The sequence below is a fragment of the Amphiura filiformis genome, chromosome 3, assembly GCF_039555335.1.
Source record: "Amphiura filiformis chromosome 3, Afil_fr2py, whole genome shotgun sequence".
Taxonomy (NCBI): Eukaryota; Metazoa; Echinodermata; class Ophiuroidea; order Amphilepidida; family Amphiuridae; genus Amphiura; species Amphiura filiformis.
Window position 1 is genome coordinate 83,175,703 of NC_092630.1, and position 19,071 is coordinate 83,194,773.

The 19,071-nt window shown below is 34.1% G+C and overlaps 1 protein-coding gene across 1 annotated transcript in view; it reads left to right on the forward strand.

The window, feature by feature from the left end:
- The window catches only part of LOC140147783 (potassium channel subfamily K member 17-like), a 107,092-nt gene that overhangs the window by 20,783 nt on the left and 67,238 nt on the right, over window positions 1–19,071 (forward strand). The window lies entirely within an intron of this gene.

Sequence of the window (19,071 nt, forward strand, 5' to 3'; positions counted from 1 at the left end):
ATTTTGGGGTTGAAAAATATCTTGCGAAAAATGTTTGCCCAAAATATTTTCAATAACGTTTTAAAAAACGTTTTCATGACCTATATATAACCCGACATTTAAATGTTATTAAAAGGTTTTGAAAAAAACATTTTAAGAGCATTTCTGTGTTTGCTGGGTTCAAACATTTTAACATAATGTTATTTAAGTATTGACACAATATTTGGCAAAAATGTTTGTAAAAATAGTTTACAATAACATTTTTTGAAAATATTTAAAAATATTGTTGTAGTGTGTTTTCATACAAAACGTTTTAAAACGTTATCATGACCTTTATATAACCCGACATTTTAATGTTATTAAAACGTTTTACCTAAACCAAAAGCCAAAATATAACTTATTTAAAACGTTTTTAAAACGTTTTTGTGTTTGCTGGGTCAACCTATAAAGTGCTTTTAAACCATCTTAGTGTATCGTTTTTGCCATATGTACATGTATTTTTTTACTGTTACTAGGGAATTAAAGGAACTCAGATGTGTGCCTCAAAGATAATTTATTGCATTCAAGCAGAATCGTTGAATAGAATACATTATCTCTGTTATACCAGCTTTACAAACTCTCCTTAGTCAGGCATAATCAGTGCTAAAGTAATATCGTCCACAATGGATGGTAGCAAATTAAATACTATGTAGTTTCCATCATGTGTTGTTGTTTTGACCTTTAAAGCTATAGGTCATTTTAGGTCAGTTTATAGGTCATATTTTGTCTAGTTGGTCATTTACTGGATACATATTCAAATGGCATATGATGGATATTATGACATACATTGGGATGTAAATGGTGAGTTTATCTAGTTGGAATGGGTTGGACAAACATAGGTAAAATGGTTACCAAACCCAGAAAAGTGCAGTTTACAGAAACAAAAAACTAATCTGGTGGTATATCGGTGACCAGATATGCTACATCGCTGTAGTTTGGTCAAGAAATCTTTTGACCTATGGCTTAATTCAGTGAAATAATGTCGCTAATTAAAAATACAAAATATTGCTTAACATTGAAAATAGAAGCATTTTAATCAATATGTTTTCGTGGAACACTGACATTTACCTAGTTCATGAAGTAATAAAAGAAATCAAACACCAATTATTCCCATTATACATGTCAACATTATTTATATGTTAGCAACACGTATGCAAAACTTTAACGAAATCCGTTGATAGTAAGCTTTCCAAAATGAAGTAAACATAAAAAAGACATGGTACTTTAATGTAGTAAAAATTTAAACACTAGCAACAAAGGTTTCTCTTTGGCTCAGAATAAAACAATTACTAAAAAAGAATCCTTAGACCTGTTACATTCAAGATGCACTGTGAAATATCTTCCTACGATACTTATTTTAAGAAAAAAAATCATTTGGAATGATTCTAGCTGCATCAAATTTATGGACAGATTTTGTCAAAACATAGCATAGCCACAATAGGATTTAATAAAATAAACAGGATACAGAGGATTATTATTTGAGTTTATTACCATGCTTCATTGTGACTACATGTCAAACTAATTATCATTTGTAGTGCTAGTAAGTGGTGCTTGCCTACACCTGTTGTTTTGACTAAAAAAGGATGTCATTATGCTCTTGAAACGTCGATTGTTTTGTCCTTTTGGATGTCACTGGCCATACGGGGTGTCGCAAATGTCTCGATACCGTTTTAAACTAGGATACTTTTAAACTATACAGCAACCGAGAACAAAGGTGAAGGTATCGTTGTCAATTATTTTGACACCAAATTTGACATATAAACCCACTAACATAACTTATAAATAATTTACGGTGGAACAGTTGGCCATATTACACACAAAACCATATAATAAGTTTACAGCACATCTCCGGATCCCAAGTATTCAAGTGCTATCACCTCTTTACCTCTACACCAATTCCTCCATTCAATGCAATTGCAATTCTAACAGTTACCGTATTATAGACTATTAAGGTGATATACAGGGTGTATCAAAATAGTACAAGTACAAAATTTCAACGCCTGGTACTTGCTATTGTTGTGCAACCAAGAGAAACATGCAGGTGTACAGATCTTTTGTCCATATTGTAAAGGTTCCAATCCTATCGACACTTGCAATTCATCCTGTGCATGACACATGACCTTTGGTAAATCTGGGCAACTATCTTCTTTCATTATGATAGGTTTTACTTGATAAGGAGAATAACAACATTAAAATGGATATTCCACAGTACACGCCAGAACAAAGGGCCTTCCTTGTTGCAGAGCACCATCGCATCCAAAGTGCTTCGAAGATTCCGTCAGTAGTACCCAAATGCACGTCCCCCTTCACATGGCGCTATTTACAAAAATGTTGCGAAGTATTAGATGACTGGAACGAGTCGCAATCTGAACAGAGAACATTGTGGTCGCCCCCGAACTGGAAGATCTGCTGCTAATATCCAAGCAGTCCATAACATTCTGCAGGCAGGGCAAGCAGTAGGTCAAATTAGCTGCCGTCGCAATATACTTGGAATACCATCTGCAACTTTTAACATAATTTAGACTTGCGATTTCATCTCTATCAGATGACAAGGAGACATCAACTTCAGCAAGCAGATTACCAACGTCGCACTGTGCTCTGTCAGTGGCTTCTTGCCCATCTTTACGTTTCCTTGAAGAAATCATCATTGGCGATGAAGCAGGGTTTTTTGCATTAAGTACCTCATTGAGCACTGACAACGAATAAAGAGTATGCCCGAGGGGGCAGCAACGTCTCGATTTCGATTAATGACAGAAGAAAATTGACAGTTTGGATTGGTTTATCTGGGAATCGAACAATCATTGGACTATTCTTCTTTCGACGTAACCTCAATGGGGATCAGTGTCTCCAAATGCTTAATGGTGGCGTCGTTCCATTCATTGACCATAACATCCCCCGTTATCGCAGGCAGAGAAATGTACAGTCTAAGTGTACTTGGTGGGCACAAGATGATGCTCCGCCACACAAAAGGAGAACTGCGACGGCATGCCTTGCAGAATTGTTTGGGAATTGTGTGATTACTATGAATCACCAAGTAGAATGGCCCCAAGATCTTCTGATCTTACACCACTGGAAATCATCATTGATGAACTTCAGAGACGCATTAGACGTGGTGTCAACGCCATGTTGAGAAGTGCCGAAATCTGCATACAGAGGAATTGATTTATTTCCATATACATTATATAAAAATAAATAAATTTGATTTGATTTGATTTGATTAGAAGGCGTGATGAGTTGGCCAAAAGTCTTATTAAGTACGTACCCCTCCCTCGTCCTTGTTCAGTGTGTCATGTTATTTTCTGCGGATCCAAGGACACGCCACTAAGACGTGAGTAAATCACCTTCGTTTTTAGATGAGTCTACGGTGCTTCCTGTTCTACGGTGCTTCCTGTTATTCGTAAAAGGAAAGAAAAAAGTATGTTTTTTAATTTCCTCTCGGCCAATCCTAGTGACGGTTAAAAATGGTATCTAGTATTAAACAGTTTTTGTCGTTAACTTTCCATGGTTGGGTACACTTCTTGAATCATTTTTAAATCCATTCTCCTGCTGGTCAGTTGGTACTGTTTTAGTCTGTTTTTTAATTTTAATTCTCAACAATTATAGTTACGATTATGATTATAGTAGCAAAACTTCATGCTATATGTAGGCTAAATTCAAAATACGATGAGTCCTAAAAAAGAGGACAAGGTCCCCGTGTAGGATGGGGCCTAGCCACACAAATAATTTCTGATCCTCACATATATTAATTGAGTATTAAATTGTCCTATGTAATAATAGTGTGAAACATAAAGGCCTTACAAATCACCAAGAGAGTAGTGGATGTGATCTTCTCAGCCGCTTATGTGACCCAGCAGCAATATGGAATATTGAACCTTAGCCATCAGCTACGCATCTAATGTCATAATCAAAAAGTGAAATCAAGAAAGTACGGCTTAAGGATATATCTTCGTGCTTTAAAATACATTGAAGGGAAATGTAAGCAATTCATTTTACGTAACAGTATATTGGCAACCCATTTCCCGCTTTACCTGTTATTTTCATCGTTAGAGTCACGATTCTGATATTATGGACACGTCCATTTCATTTAACATACTGCTATGAAGAAAGTCATTCAAGACCTTTTTGTGTACTGCATGTTTTTAGTGTTTCTATTACAATATATTGATTTTCAACCTTGGTCAAATTCCTTATGTTTTCAATATTAAAATTTAAATGGTTATTTTGTGACCTTGGTTTGCTATTGTTAAGAATAAGGTCTGTTTATTTCACATCGCATTTTATAGTCTTCAGCTGTTACAAATAGAGTTTGGAGTGCTTGAAAAAATGAAGTGTTAACATAAACAAATAATATTGATAATAATAAAAAATATACCCTTGTTTCAGTGGTTATAACTTAGAGCACAATTAACCGAATCGGAATGATTGAGAAAGTCCCGTTTGAATGAAACTTAGTGTGATTCGTAAAAAAAGAATACTTTCACATGCGTGTCAACAATAGACTAGTCAATTGAAGTAAAATAATGGGTACACCTAGCTAGACAAAATTGGAACACCAATGTTTTTGCTTGCTAGTGACTCTAAACACTCTCCTGAACTACATATTCAGAAAGGACCAAAAAGGGAATAGAGAAAAAATGCCAATTTACATAAATCGAAAATTAACCGCTAATGCAGAGCTCAAATATCAAAATTGGACGAATATGGACAAAATCATCTTAGGACCCAGAAAACCTATATTTGTCTCCGATGTACAGTTCTTGTTACAGGTATAAAAATTATGTTAAATGTCAATTTTTTTCTCAATGTCAATGTTTTTATGTTTCACACATTGTACTCGCTTTAACATTCTTTGACAATTTTTTTGGTTAAAATCATAAAATAGAGGGCTTAACACCCTAAAACACTGATAACTATTATTTGATACACATCACTACTTTTCTCAATTTCCTTTATAGTTTCATAGAAATACGACTATTTCATCTTTACCATCACTTAAAAGCATGCGGTAGAGACACCTGGGTCTCCATTTATCGACACTTGCAATTCATACAAGAGTTGTCTTTTTTATATAAATTTTAGTGTGAATTCAAAACTAACACCTGTGTGCCGTTAAAATAAACACCTCTGCATCAGTTCTCTGCCCCTCACCTACATCTCCTTGTATTCTGTGCAAGTTTTTACTATCTAGTGACTAAGCATCGATAAGGCACTTAATTTGCCAAGATAAACGTGTTTACTATGAGAAGTATGTCGTTATGAATATGGCAGAGTGACGAACACGCAATTCCACCGGTCCTTCTAATGATTAAAAATATTCTTGAAATAAAAGTAAATGTGCACCAATTATTTGCATTATAATGTATTCAGAGTCATCTTGCTTCCTATATCTTTCATCACAGTTTAAAACACCACACATTTGGGCTCTAGTCCCCGTGATTTTTTAAATCACCCATTTTGCAATCAATTCTAATGTATTGTAAATTGGGCTGATCGTATGCGGTCTATAGCGAACACAAACACAGAGGTTGAGACGATGCACCTGGTAATGTCGTGCTGCGATTTTGATTATGCTCCTTGGCGAGAATGCAACGTTTTGGTATGTTTTTTTACAAAGTGTAACACAGGTGCTAAATCACAGTTAACAAAGCAAAAAGCGCAGAATCCGGAACTCTCGAATCGAAAATTATCTCGTGTTCTGACCAAACCTGAGGATTTATACCTGCCAAATGACACTTTTCGAACTAATAAGGGCCTGCCAAAAAAGCTTGCCCCCCTTGCATAAGCCTAATTATTGGGATCCCAATTTGCAAACATTAAATGGACTATTATATTGCGAGCGCAGCTAGCAAGAAAATTTGCATATTTCAGAGTTTCCTATCTGTTTTATAGGCCTTTTAGAGCGTTTTATTTAAAAGGTGCTCGTGAATGTGTGCAAAAAATACGCTCCCCCCTCTCGACAACTCGCTTGCCAAAAAATGTCTGACCAGCCTTTTTTGCTGGCTAAAAAAATCTTACCCCACCCAATTTTACCCTCCCAAGGACTCATAATTATTGCACAGCCCATTATGACTATTAGAAGACTGACCTTTACATTGTGTTTATTTACTGCCGAATTCATATCGAATTTTAATTGAATACCCGAACACTGACATACTGTGCAAACTAGACAAATTAATCAAAGTTGGAGGTAGCTAGGAGCCTAAAACTGATCGAAAACTGAGATTCCTCAACTATTGCTACGGTCTTGGAGAGAAATTATCTTATACAATTTGCACATTACTTTTTCATAAGATATGTAATCGAAAACAAAGCTGACCGTGCTTTTCCAGTGTATTTAACAAAGTCAATCAATCAATCAATCAATCAATCAATCAATCAATCAATCAATCAATCAATCAATCAATCAATCAATCAATCAATCAATCAATCAGTTTTTATTTTATCCATTCATCAAGCAACAATCCATTAATCAAGTTGAAGCTATACCTCACATTGCTTGATTTCATTTCAAGGAAGTTAAGTACGTTAGCCTGCCTTTATTACTTAGTTCAAACAAAAAATTGTGTGAAATCTGGCTATATACCAAAATGTAGGCAACATTGATTTTCGGCAAAAAAGTCTACAAACAAGCCAATTTCACCTATTTTTACTCTATTTTAACTAACAAGTAAAAAATCACAAGAGCGAAATGAAAATCATTGACTTTACTGTAGAAACCAATGGTGAGCCTCACCAACCCCCTCTATGGTCATTTTTTGATGGCCGGTCCTACCCCCGGGTGAGGTGCTGGGGTAAACGTTTTATCACTAATATGAGCGCAAAGGATGGATCTACAATTAATGTAGGTCGTTTGGTTGTAAACGCGTGCGTTTTTTTACGACGGATAAAAAATCTTAGGGAGATTGGTACAACCCCCTTCGTAGTTCTAGGGTTAATGACAACACCTTTATACACATTGTTTCTATACATCGTTATGAATTCAGCAGATGGTTTGAGCAAATTGATTATATTTCACGTGATCTTTCATTTCCTCCAAAAATTAATGGTATTAAAATTTAAAATTTGCCTGAGTGCGATAATGAATTTAACAAAGAGACGAATCGTATACTTAGCTGTAAAAATCTGGTTAATCTCATTGTATATTACAGCTGGAATGTTCTCAATTTTTAAAATAACCAATGGAATGGTACCAAGATTTTCGCAAACGCCGTTTATACTTAGAACAGCATTTCTGCCGTGTTCATAACGATACATCTAGTTTGACTTTTACAATTTATCTGGTCCAAAATGTACGTGCTGTATCTTATTACTAACTAATTACTATCAATTAGTGGGTTTTTAGCGGGTTCGCCGTCGGAAAAGTTTAGAACTGTCAAGCTTTCGTCAGGAGTAGCTCTGACTTCTTCAGGACAAAGTACCTAAGAATGAGACATGTGAACCGCCCCTTGCCTACTGATGACTCTGAAAATAGCCGTTCACTGAACACTGCTCCTTGTCAACAGACATGACAGAGAACAAGCAGATCTCGCCTATCTGCTAATATAAAGATTCTGGTGGCTCTGTAAAGAGCCGTTCATTGAAGACTGCCCATTGTCTGTATTGGATAATTTCAGTAATTTAATTGTGATTGTGTAAATGTAATATTTTATGTAATTTGGCATATGAGCAACGAATTGAAATAAATTAAATCCGAATCTGATTCTGATCCACTTCCACTAATCAAAATCCCTGATGGCCTGATATCAAATTGTTCCCTTTTAGTAACTCTATTTTGAAAAAGCTCTTGAAGCACAGTCTTACAACATGTTTGTTCTAATATATTTTAATGATTTATATACTTTGTTGTTGTTTTTGAAAATATCCCATATTCCTTGATATTGTGCTTTATAAGCGCCGTAGTTATATTCTGTTATTTTGTTCATCAGCGGCAGAGACGGCAAAGGCATAAGTCCTGTGAAGAGCATTACAAAGAGTAGTAATAATTTCCTCTCACATTCGAACTTCATTGTAATACTGTAGGTTTGTCGTATGAGTAAATGCATTAAGTCTGGACAAATTAAAAAATGTTCTCTGTAAAAACAAATGTATAAAAATTTCAATCAAATTCAATTGTTCGCTCTTTCTTGTGGAACCAATTTCAGACATCATGCACATGAAAAAAAGAATTTAATTAACTATGCCTCCCAGAACTATGCACATTATCAACATGCTATAGAACATTAATATGATACAAATATATAAGATATAAAATAAGTACTATAGAGGAAATATATTATAACTAGCTTTTTATTTCACAAAATGCTCCTTCGATTTTTGCCAAAGAAGCACGGTAGGTTCCTAGAATGCTTTTATGTAATTATTTGTAAACGTTCCAAAACAAAATTATACTTACTTTAATGACTTTAAGTCAAATTACTTCAAAGCTATGGGAAGTTGTAACCGGGCAACCATTTTGTCTAATACCCATTTAGTATTATATACAATTAGTCTATTACAAAAAAGTCTTATTACCACTTATTCTAATATTCATGTATTCCAATGTCCATTTATTCAAATATTGTTTGATGCAATAATTACTATATTTTAAAAATACCTTTCGCACTGCAAATAGGTGTAGCATACTAACCACATAGTCAAATAACCATTTGGCCTAATAATTTAACAGCCATATTTTTCAAATAACCGTTTGGTTTAGTAACTTGTAGGCCCGATAAACGTATGGTCTAATAACCAGTTAGTCTAGTACTATTTCGTCTATTTGCCAATGCCTCTAAATAATTGCCATTTTGTCTACTACTGGTATCGGGCTGTAAATACTGGAGCAAAACATTACAAGGCCTTTTGGCCTTTTTATGATAAATAAATAAATAAATAAATAAATAAATAAATAAATAAATAAATAAATAAATAAATAAATAAATAAATAAATAAATAAATAAATAAATAAATAAATAAATAAATAAATAAGATATACATCCAAGATGGTTGAAATCATCCAAAGGTAAAGTGCTCAACCAAAATGGGAGCTAAAATAATTAACTAATTGGACTTGATACAGCTACATATTGCTTTACAGAACTGTTTCGTAAGGCCACAGGGCCCACTCATCAGAAGCACATCTGAAACAGATCAGCTTCTGATGAGTGGGCCCTGTGGCCTTACGAAACAGTTCTGTAAAGCAATATGTAGCTGTATCAAGTCCAATTAATTAATTAAATAAATAAATTTGAATCTGCAATTCTATATGAATTATTATTGTTTATATTGTTTATAAGGTATTGTATACGAGTCGCTAATGACTCAAGGCCAAAACCACCTTTTACGCAAATTCTGAATGCACAACAAAACACCATGTTTGAATACGTTAAAGATATCTGAATATTTAATCAAAATTAAAGTATGATTTAACAATAATTTTGCGAGTGAACAAATCAGTCAGAATCAATCAACTACACTGTTTAGTAATGTTATTTAAAAGTAATACACTGTTACTTAAAGCTTGATTTACTTGCTTGATTTGCTTCACAATGACGCCCTCAATTTTGTCTCGGATTTCTACTTTTTGCATAATTATAATGCCCAGTCGTGTACTAAAATACCACGTGAAAGACTAAGCCTGAAGTGCTTTAATAACAGTAAAATTTAAGTTTTAATATTAAAACCGGTTTTATTCAGAGTTCACAGATCGATTGCTTGCTAACATATCAGCTCATGTGTACACATGTCGAGTGCGATGCACCGTGTAGTATTACATGTAATTTGTAATAATTGCTTCCTATAAACATCTTATTTTAAAATAATTTAGCGTAATTATTAACGTCACTTTGCAAATATTGTCATCTTTTCATACCACACGCTGTTTTGCATTGTACAGGTTTTGTTCATTCATTTCCCGTCAGTATATTGCCAGTTAGATATTAGGTCAATAATTTTAATAAATTCGCGCGAAGAGAATGTCACTTACATTTCATTCATTGCAGAATTGTGTTTGACAATTGCTACACATTTTTATTAAGGACAATCTCACCTTTTGTTAACTCTCGTGTAAATCACTTTGCTATTATTCTAGAAATGTTCGCCAAAATCACTTTTATTACACCGCCTGTTGGCATAAAGACCAATTTCACAAGTGAAATGTCAAATGTACTGTGATGATATATTTAACTTGAACTTCTTTTCATGTTACAAGCAAGGAGCAATAAAGTAAGGTTACATCAATACAAATTGCTTTAAGCGTCGACTTACAAAACAAGCTAAGTGATAAGTACAATGTTGACAATTTAATATCGCAAAATAGGTGTTTTCTACAAACACATTAATGTTACAAATTAAAAAGACAGTAAAAATATTTCTAATTTGAATACTTAAAAAGGCTTTACCAAGTACACATTCGAAGTAATAAAAACAACACTTTAGCTAAGTTAAAGGAATAAAGGGTATTGATATATCTCAAATTGTTTTCTGAGTGCTAAGTCTCGGCAATGCTTAAAAAAATCGCAGTGATTTATAATGCACTACGCACAGGCACACCGCCTAGACGTTGATCCACAAACCACAGTACACTTTACAGCTAGTCGCTGACCACTATGGCCCGAAATCATTTTATAAACCATTAAACAACGACACAGGGACTTGCAGCTAAGAAGCACACACACTAGACATTCCACAATAGACATTCGCTGCCAGGTTTAGCTCCCCAAGTTTTGTACGGGTTACAACGAGACAATTAGCAATAAGTTCCTTGTGCAGCCAACTCAAGCCAACTCAATTTTTTTTACACGAGAGCGTATTAACCACTGCCGGGTTACGAACCCGTAACCTCTCACACCAAAGTCGAACGCCTTATCGATTGAGCTAACTTGACTGCTACAGCGTATAACAGAACAGTCTGTGTAAATTTTGAAGATAGGGTTCTGACATTGGTTACACATTTACTTTACATCAGGTTGTAAGCAGAAACAATACATCGCGTCAGAGACGTTGGTTTATTTCAATTCTGATAGATATCCGACATTGGATATATGTTTCAAGGTCATTTCAAAATTGAACGTTAAAGTTTCAAACCATTATAATCGGAAACGAGCTTAATATTAATGTTGAAGTTTTAAAACTTTGCATTAGAATTTCTTGGAAATATTACAAAACATCGATGTGGGTGAGAAACTTTTTAAGCTAGCTGGAATTCTTATGCAATAATTCTTTATGCAACATTTATATCAACATTAACAAAAACGACATTTACAATTACCGAGCATCATCTTACATTTAAAGTTTTCTTTTTCAATATCGTGCAGGTTTTCAAATTTGAACAAAACCTAATTAAATGTTTTGCAAGAAACAGATTGTTTAAAAAGAACAAAAAGGATTTCACTGAATAAAGTTTGAAGCCCATTGACTAGTGCGCATTGTGTTGAATTATCTTTCTTTCAAACTTGGAATGAAGTGAATTGACGCATGCGTTTATGTAATCACTCATTACTTCGCAATCAGTCAACCGATTTCAGTAAAATTGGTGTATAAGATGCAGAATAAGATGTGTTACACGGCGATGTTTATATTTTGATTTGATGTCTACATGTATTTCTCGACTTACGTTCAAATTCATTCGCCCGGTAATGTTTTTCTGGGACACCCTTTAAGTACAATTACATTAGTGATTAGTACGTGGTGATATTCGGTGATTTTTGAGTTAGCATCTACATTAGTGGAACCAACGTTTAAATTTTTTTTATAATGCTAGAGTGAACAATAGCCCATGAGGAGTGACACACGTCAAGACAACCACATGGGCCAATCAGTGGTTCACAGCAGCTTAGAGTGGGGTGTTGCTGGCCCCTCACCCCAGATACACACCTAAGCGGTGCTATAAAACTGAAAGCATCTTGAGATTCAGAACAGTTCGGGCATCCGGATCACAGACGATACCTCTGTTGTTCTATTTTGTAATATGCCTCAAATTGTTCCTCTCATTGCTAGGGATAAAACAATTGTCATATTGCACTAGGGTGTTTAGTTCAGGAGTTTTAGAGTAAATAAGGTCAAATGTCAACTAGAGCGGTACTCGGCTTCCGAGAACTCGCGTTTCTCGCTACAATATGTACATTCTGCGCATTTAAAGCAAATTTGCCGAACCTCTCTTTTTTCGCGAATTTCTCATTAATACCAGTTCAAGTTCAAAATAAATCGATGTCTAGCTTTAATCGCAGTTGACGCACAAGGAGAATTGTAGATCATAAATTCACCTATAGGAAAATAATTTATTTCAGAAATGTATAACCTCAGGTTCAAGCTAACCCTGCTAAAGGCTCGCAGTATGTAATTGGTCAGTTATGAGTAGGTATGATTAGTATACACTGCAACCCAGTTGAATACGTACCGTTGGACAGATCTGAAAGTCGTCAAATGAAATATAGAAATGTCAAAGAGACTGAGACAAAAAGAATGGAAACACAAACAAACGATACACCACGAATTTGAACATTTACGTGCTTGCAAGGCCGATGTGGTAACCCTGGTTAAAAATAAGTACAAATAAAGTATACTTTATGTGTACTTTTTTGTACTTTTATTATACTTTTTCAGTGAAAAGTACAATTAAAGTATACTTAGAATGTACTTTTCTCCCTTTGTTAAAATTTTTTGTACTTTTAATATACTTTTTCTATACTTTATTTGTACTTTTCTTTGACTCTAAAGTTTTTGCCCATCATCAAGTACTTTATTTGTACTTTTCTGTACTTAATTTGTACTTTTCTTGGACTTAAACTTTTTTGGACCTCATGAAATGTACTTTTAATGTACTTTTTCAGACTCAGACATTTTTTCAACAGCACCATTGTACTTAATTTGTACTTTTCTGGGACTTAAACATTTAGGAGGTCACCAACTGTACTTTTAATATACTTTTTAGTGTACTTAATTTGTACTTTTCTTGGATTAGTCATTTGACCTCATATGCAAATTGGTCACATGACAATATTGTTGTGGATTTGAAAAATAACTGTCATTCTGTTTGGAGCTGTTTTTTTCTTGTCTTCTTAAGATGGGAGCTCTCATTTTGTGGATTTTACATGGATATAATTATGCTATGACTTGGATTTCTGATTGCATTCAATGGACACAAAAGAAGGTACTATGTATTTGTTATTGTTTAAGATATTTTGTACACCAAGAAATGCCATATAATGCTGATAATTGAGTAAGCTTACACACTCATTCAGCACATTCATGAGTGCCCATGCAGGCAACATACAACACTGCTGAATTCTGCAGATGTATACATTGTTGGTGTATACCCAATATGGACCGTGACAATGGTATAATGTGCTATGTTTAGGTAATTCAATAACCTCAACGATAGACATTGACAACTCTCTGTTGCATGGCATCACAAGACTCAACTGCACAGACTAATTCAAAACATAAGTGCTGCCAGACTTGCATGCATGAACATACCTACATAAAACCACATTACACCTGTTTTTACATGACCTGCATTGGCTACTTTTGAACAAAGAATTTTGTTGTCTACAAGACTTTGTATAGACTAATCCAATTTCATGCATTCCTACACCTTAGTGGCAGCCATGGCTGGGACCCCGCTGAGTATATTTCACCTGAAATGTGAAATGATGCGTCCTTGGCGGGAATTATAAACTGCATTCCATCACCCGTGTTACACGTATAAAGAATGATGAAAGTTTACAACACAATACAATATAACATCGATTTTTTAAGCAGCTTTAATCCATGCACCCAATTGGGCAGTCACAACACCAGCTTGGTGCGCCAGGGACCCAGTAATGGCCGACCAAATCCTGACCATGACTTGGCTCGTTGGATATTCGTCTATATATCAGCTCCAGAATAATTAATTGTGTAGAACTGTATATTCACCAGCTCATAATATCCGTTCTGCTACACAAGGACTTCTTCAAGAAACAGTTGCCAGAAACCAGTGGGTCAGCAGATCATTTCATGTTTCAGCTGCAAACATTTGGAACAATAACCTGCCATTTTCAGTTCGCTTTACCAAGAACATAATTGTGTTATTTTAAAGCAAAATTAACTTGTAAACACATTTTTCCAAAATGCCTATGCCCGGCTTGATGCATGAATTAACATCTCAACATTGATCTGAGTTTATATGAGTTACATGTATTATAGTATTGTTTGCAGTATTGTACAATTTGTTGTTTCTGCAAAGCTCCCTGAGCATCTTTTGACGGACACAAGTGCTGTAGTATTAAGTGTACATTATTATTATTAATTAAGGAGGTGTTTCAATAATGTGCCCGGAGGGAGGGACAAGGCATTTAACCTTGACATATGTTGTGTTACCTGGACAAGAAAGCAACCAGGATAGTTAAAAAATATATTCTTTTTCTAATTTCTTACAAGACAAATTTTCAAATTTAATCGTATGTTAAGTATAATTTATTAAGCCAAATGTAGAGCATGGTATACTTTATTTGGCCATTTGAAAAGTATACTTTATTGGGCCATGTGAAAAGTATACTTTATTTGGCCATGTGATAAGTATACTTTTCACAAGACCAAAAAGTATACTTTTCATATGGCCAAATAAAGTATACTTTTCATATTGCTAAATAAAGTATACTGTACTTTGTACTTTTAAACAATGTACTTTTTTGGAACGCGAAATAAGTACATTTAAAGTATTCAAAAGTATACTTTTCACACAGCCAAATAAAGTATACTTTTCCTATGGCTAAAAAGTATACTTTTTATGTACTTTTGACCTGCTGGTACTTTTACTGTACTTTTCTTTTCAATTGTACTTTTTTTATACTTTAAATGTACTTATTTCGCGTTCCAAATAAGTACATTTTTAAAAATACATAAAAAGTACAGTACTTTTTTAATACTTGTTTTTAACCAGGGAAATCGATAAGCGCGTTTATATCAAACAAGCAGATAAAATTCAAGGTCAAGTTAACGCATAAAATCTGTAGTATTGAAAGCTAAGTCCTCAAAGGTAAAGCTACATCGTGTTAAAAATACGAAGTCGATCTAAATAGTGTGAAATCTATCAATTCCCGGATTTGGTTGCTATTAGCCCAACAACATAATTATTGTAAGCTTCCTTGTACGTGTTTGCTTACTGTACTATAAATAAAGCTTCCAATACTATACATTTCGTACGGTTATTAAGAATTTGAACTATAATAATTGGTTCTTTCTGCAGAAAACTTGCAGAATCATTAAATTAATCGGTTCATTAGACAGCAATGCAAACAAGGTACATCATGCAGTATGAATATCATTGAATCACACAGCTATAGATATTACAAGTATAAAAGTACAGTACATGATGTTGCAGGAGTTATTGTTTTACAGTATAATAAGTAGAGCTTTGAATTGTCAAGAGTCGGATTGAGTGTAAAGTTGCATTAGTATCACGTACCTCCGGGTTCTTTGTCAGCAAAGTATGATCCGAATTAAATTGACAATATGAAATAGAAACCCTTGGGCTGATGAAACTAAAACATATCTTGAACATGGTAAGCTCGTTATTAGGGTTATAGTTTAAGAAAGGAAAGTAGCCTAGGAGAACATCGTTTCGATCCTTAATGGAATACGCTCGGGGGTATTAATCTAGGGGTAGTTACTGATGTGAGATTATACATAGGCGTAACCCCCATATGTAAATACTTTCAACATCTCGCAAGAAGAAAGTGAACTTTTCAGGTGAATTAAATACATTTTACTGTTTTACTTGACAAAAGTTCCATTATTATTCCTTCTAAGACCATAGAATTAATTTTAGTGGTAAGCCTGCGGAAGTCTTTACATAAAAATGTTATGAAACGTTAGTTATATCAAATATAACTGGTTTGCAAACGATTGTTTTTCGATAAGAGTTATGGATATTCAGTCTTCTTTAACATAATTAAACACAACTAAATAACCGATGATCCGACGTTGTGTCTATAAAACAAAACAATTAATTTATTCACTTATATTCTATGCAACAAAACCAACATTGTGAAATTTGAATTGCATATTGCTTGCTATTTGGTGATGTTTTAGAGGGTCATACTACCCAAAGTGTTTAATGTTGGCTGTTATGTCATCTGAATGAGTACTTTTCAAAGGTAGTTCCTACTGATATCTCTATCATGTATATAATAGTGTATATACAGTAAGAGATAGCAAATAAGTAGGGGTTAAGTGCAAATCTACTGCCTGGCAAAACATGTTCCCATCTTACTGATATTTCAGCCCACTGAGTAGTACGTACCCTAGTAAAATTCTCCGAGGGTTCCAAGTTGATCAGAGGAAAAAAAGTGTTTTTCGCCACACCCCAACGTAAAGTTAATGTATCTACGCTGTTGATTCATTGTCTTATAGCAGAGAAAAAAAAGTGGGTACCATTTCATTCTACCTTCTACCAATTAAAAATCTTTATAAGCATTTATTTGAAAAGTATATTATAGAAGCGAATATGTACCAATTATTTGCAATACTTGTATTTTCTGAAACAATCAATCAATATATCGCTCAAAGCGGGTACCCAGCAAACACAACACGTTTTCGACATCATTCGCAAAAGGTTATAAAAGGTTGTCAGAAAACGTTTAAATGTCGAGTATATAAAGGGTACATTAATGGTATAAAACGTTTTCATAACATTAAATACCATTTGTTGGTAATTTACTGCACAGCAAACACAAATGTTTTACAGAAAACATTGAAATGTCGGGTTATACAAAAGGTATAAAATCGTTTTAATAACATTCCAAAAACATTTTTGAAAACTTGGTATAAATCTACGGAAGCATATTAGTGCCAAAAAGTAAAAAAAAAAATTATTAAAAAAACATATATATAAATATTATTGCGAATATTCGCAATATTATTCCTTCTTGCACAGTTCCGCCATTATGCACTATGTGCGGGGAGAGCCTCGAACTGGCAGCATACATGAATGGGAATTGAACTAGTCATAACGTTCTGTGTAAGGTTACATAATTCTTCCTTTCATGTATGCTGCCAGTTCGAGGCTCTCCCCGCACATAGTGCATAATGGCGAACCGTGCAAGAAGTGACTGCGAATATTCGCAAAGTTATTGCGAATATCAATGTTATTGCGAATATTCGCAATGTTATTGCGAATATTGCATTCTGAATACGAAGAATGTCCTTCTGATATCAAATAATTTTGATTTTTTGAAATTCGTAATGTAATACACATTTTATGGCAAATCATTAAAAATTGATATTTTTGATATTTAACAGTACTTGAAGTAAACTTGATAAATCTGATGATTTATACTTAAAGTGTATGTAGGTGGGATGAAAAGTTGGTTGATATCAGAATGACATTCTTCGTATTCAGAATGCAATTTGATATGTCTGATGTGCTCTAATGTCCCACAATAAATACTGTCCAAACGTTCATACCCCAGCCCTTAAAGATATGGATTTTTTTCCCAAAACACCGAAAAAAAATATCTTCAATATAAAAGGTCAAAATTTTCAATTGATCGTCTGATGTGCTCTCATGTCCCACAAAAAATACTGTCGAAACGCCATAAACGCTCATTCTAGATCCCTTAAGGCATAGTACAAACAGTAATCCAGAAACATTGGTACACATTTACATTCAATGTTAAAGAATCGGACAGACAGGAATGGCGATGGAAGTGATTTGTAGGTAGTATTTTTTATTTAATCTGTAAGCTATTATTTGGGCTTGCTGCGGCTTGTGTAAGTTCTGCCAGTAATTCTGTACGGACTAATTGTTCATTTTTGCGAGACTATGTGGCATAAGAAACACCGAGGATATTAACTGCAACATCACAGGACATTGCACTGTATAGTATTTCATTATAAGTTATCCGACCTGGAAGCAACAGTGGCTAATTTTATGTTTTAATGGAATGGCTTTGATGAAACAAATTGATTTCTGTTCAGGTTATAGTTTGACTGGTATATGTTTTTAATTACATGTATTATTGTTAAGGGTAACTACGTTTTTTAACAGTACTCGAAGTAAACTTATAAATCTGATGATTTATACTTAAAGTGTATGTAAGTGTGATGAAAAGCCGACGATCAATTGTAAATTTTGACCTTTCGTATTGAAGATATGGATTTTTTCCCCAAACACCAAAAAAAATTAGGTCTTTTTGTAAAAAATCCATATCTTCAATATGAAAGGTCAAAATTTTCAATTGATCGTCGGCTTTTTCTCCCAGCTACATACACTTTAAGAATATATCATTAGATTTATAAACTTTACTTTGAGGACTGTTATATATCAAAAATGTGAAAAATATCAAATTTTAATAATTTGTCATAAAATTTGTATTATATCGTGAATTTCAAAAAATGAAAATTATTTTTGTATCAGAAAGACATTCTGCGTATTCAGAATGCAATTCGATATGTCTGATGTGCTCTCATGTCCCACAAAAATACTGTTGAAGCGCTCAAAACGCTCATTCCAGATCCCTTAACTTGCTTAAAAAATTATCATGTCATGTTTTTTAAAATATGATAGGGTGATAACTGTGAAATAAATAAAGTTTACTCTAAACATACAGCTAGATTATTTCCAGATCATCAGCAATATTTTTGTAATTAAACATTATACAACACAAAAGAGATGATGCGTTGAAAGGAGGATATCCCTTGCTAGCAGAACAAAGCAGCCGGTGTCATCTCTCCACACTTCCCTAATGTGCTTGGCTACGCATGGGCTGTTCTCTAGCTATTCATCTGTACAAGTGTACATACATTTAAAAGCAAAGCTGAATGCTTTGAATAATACTCGCTTTGAAAGAAAAAAGAATGATTTCAATCTAAGTGACTAAATGGAATATTCCATTCAAAATCCATACACCCCTTATTGAAGTCAATACCTTACTCTCCCATACAGGGGGTGAAGATTTCCAATGGATCACCATTCATGTAACCCAATATGAAATTCACACTCCCAGTGTAGAAGGTTAAGATCATGTCTTCAATAGGGGTGTATGATTTCAACTAGAATAGCCCAATCGTTTGATCCAAACCATAGTCCAA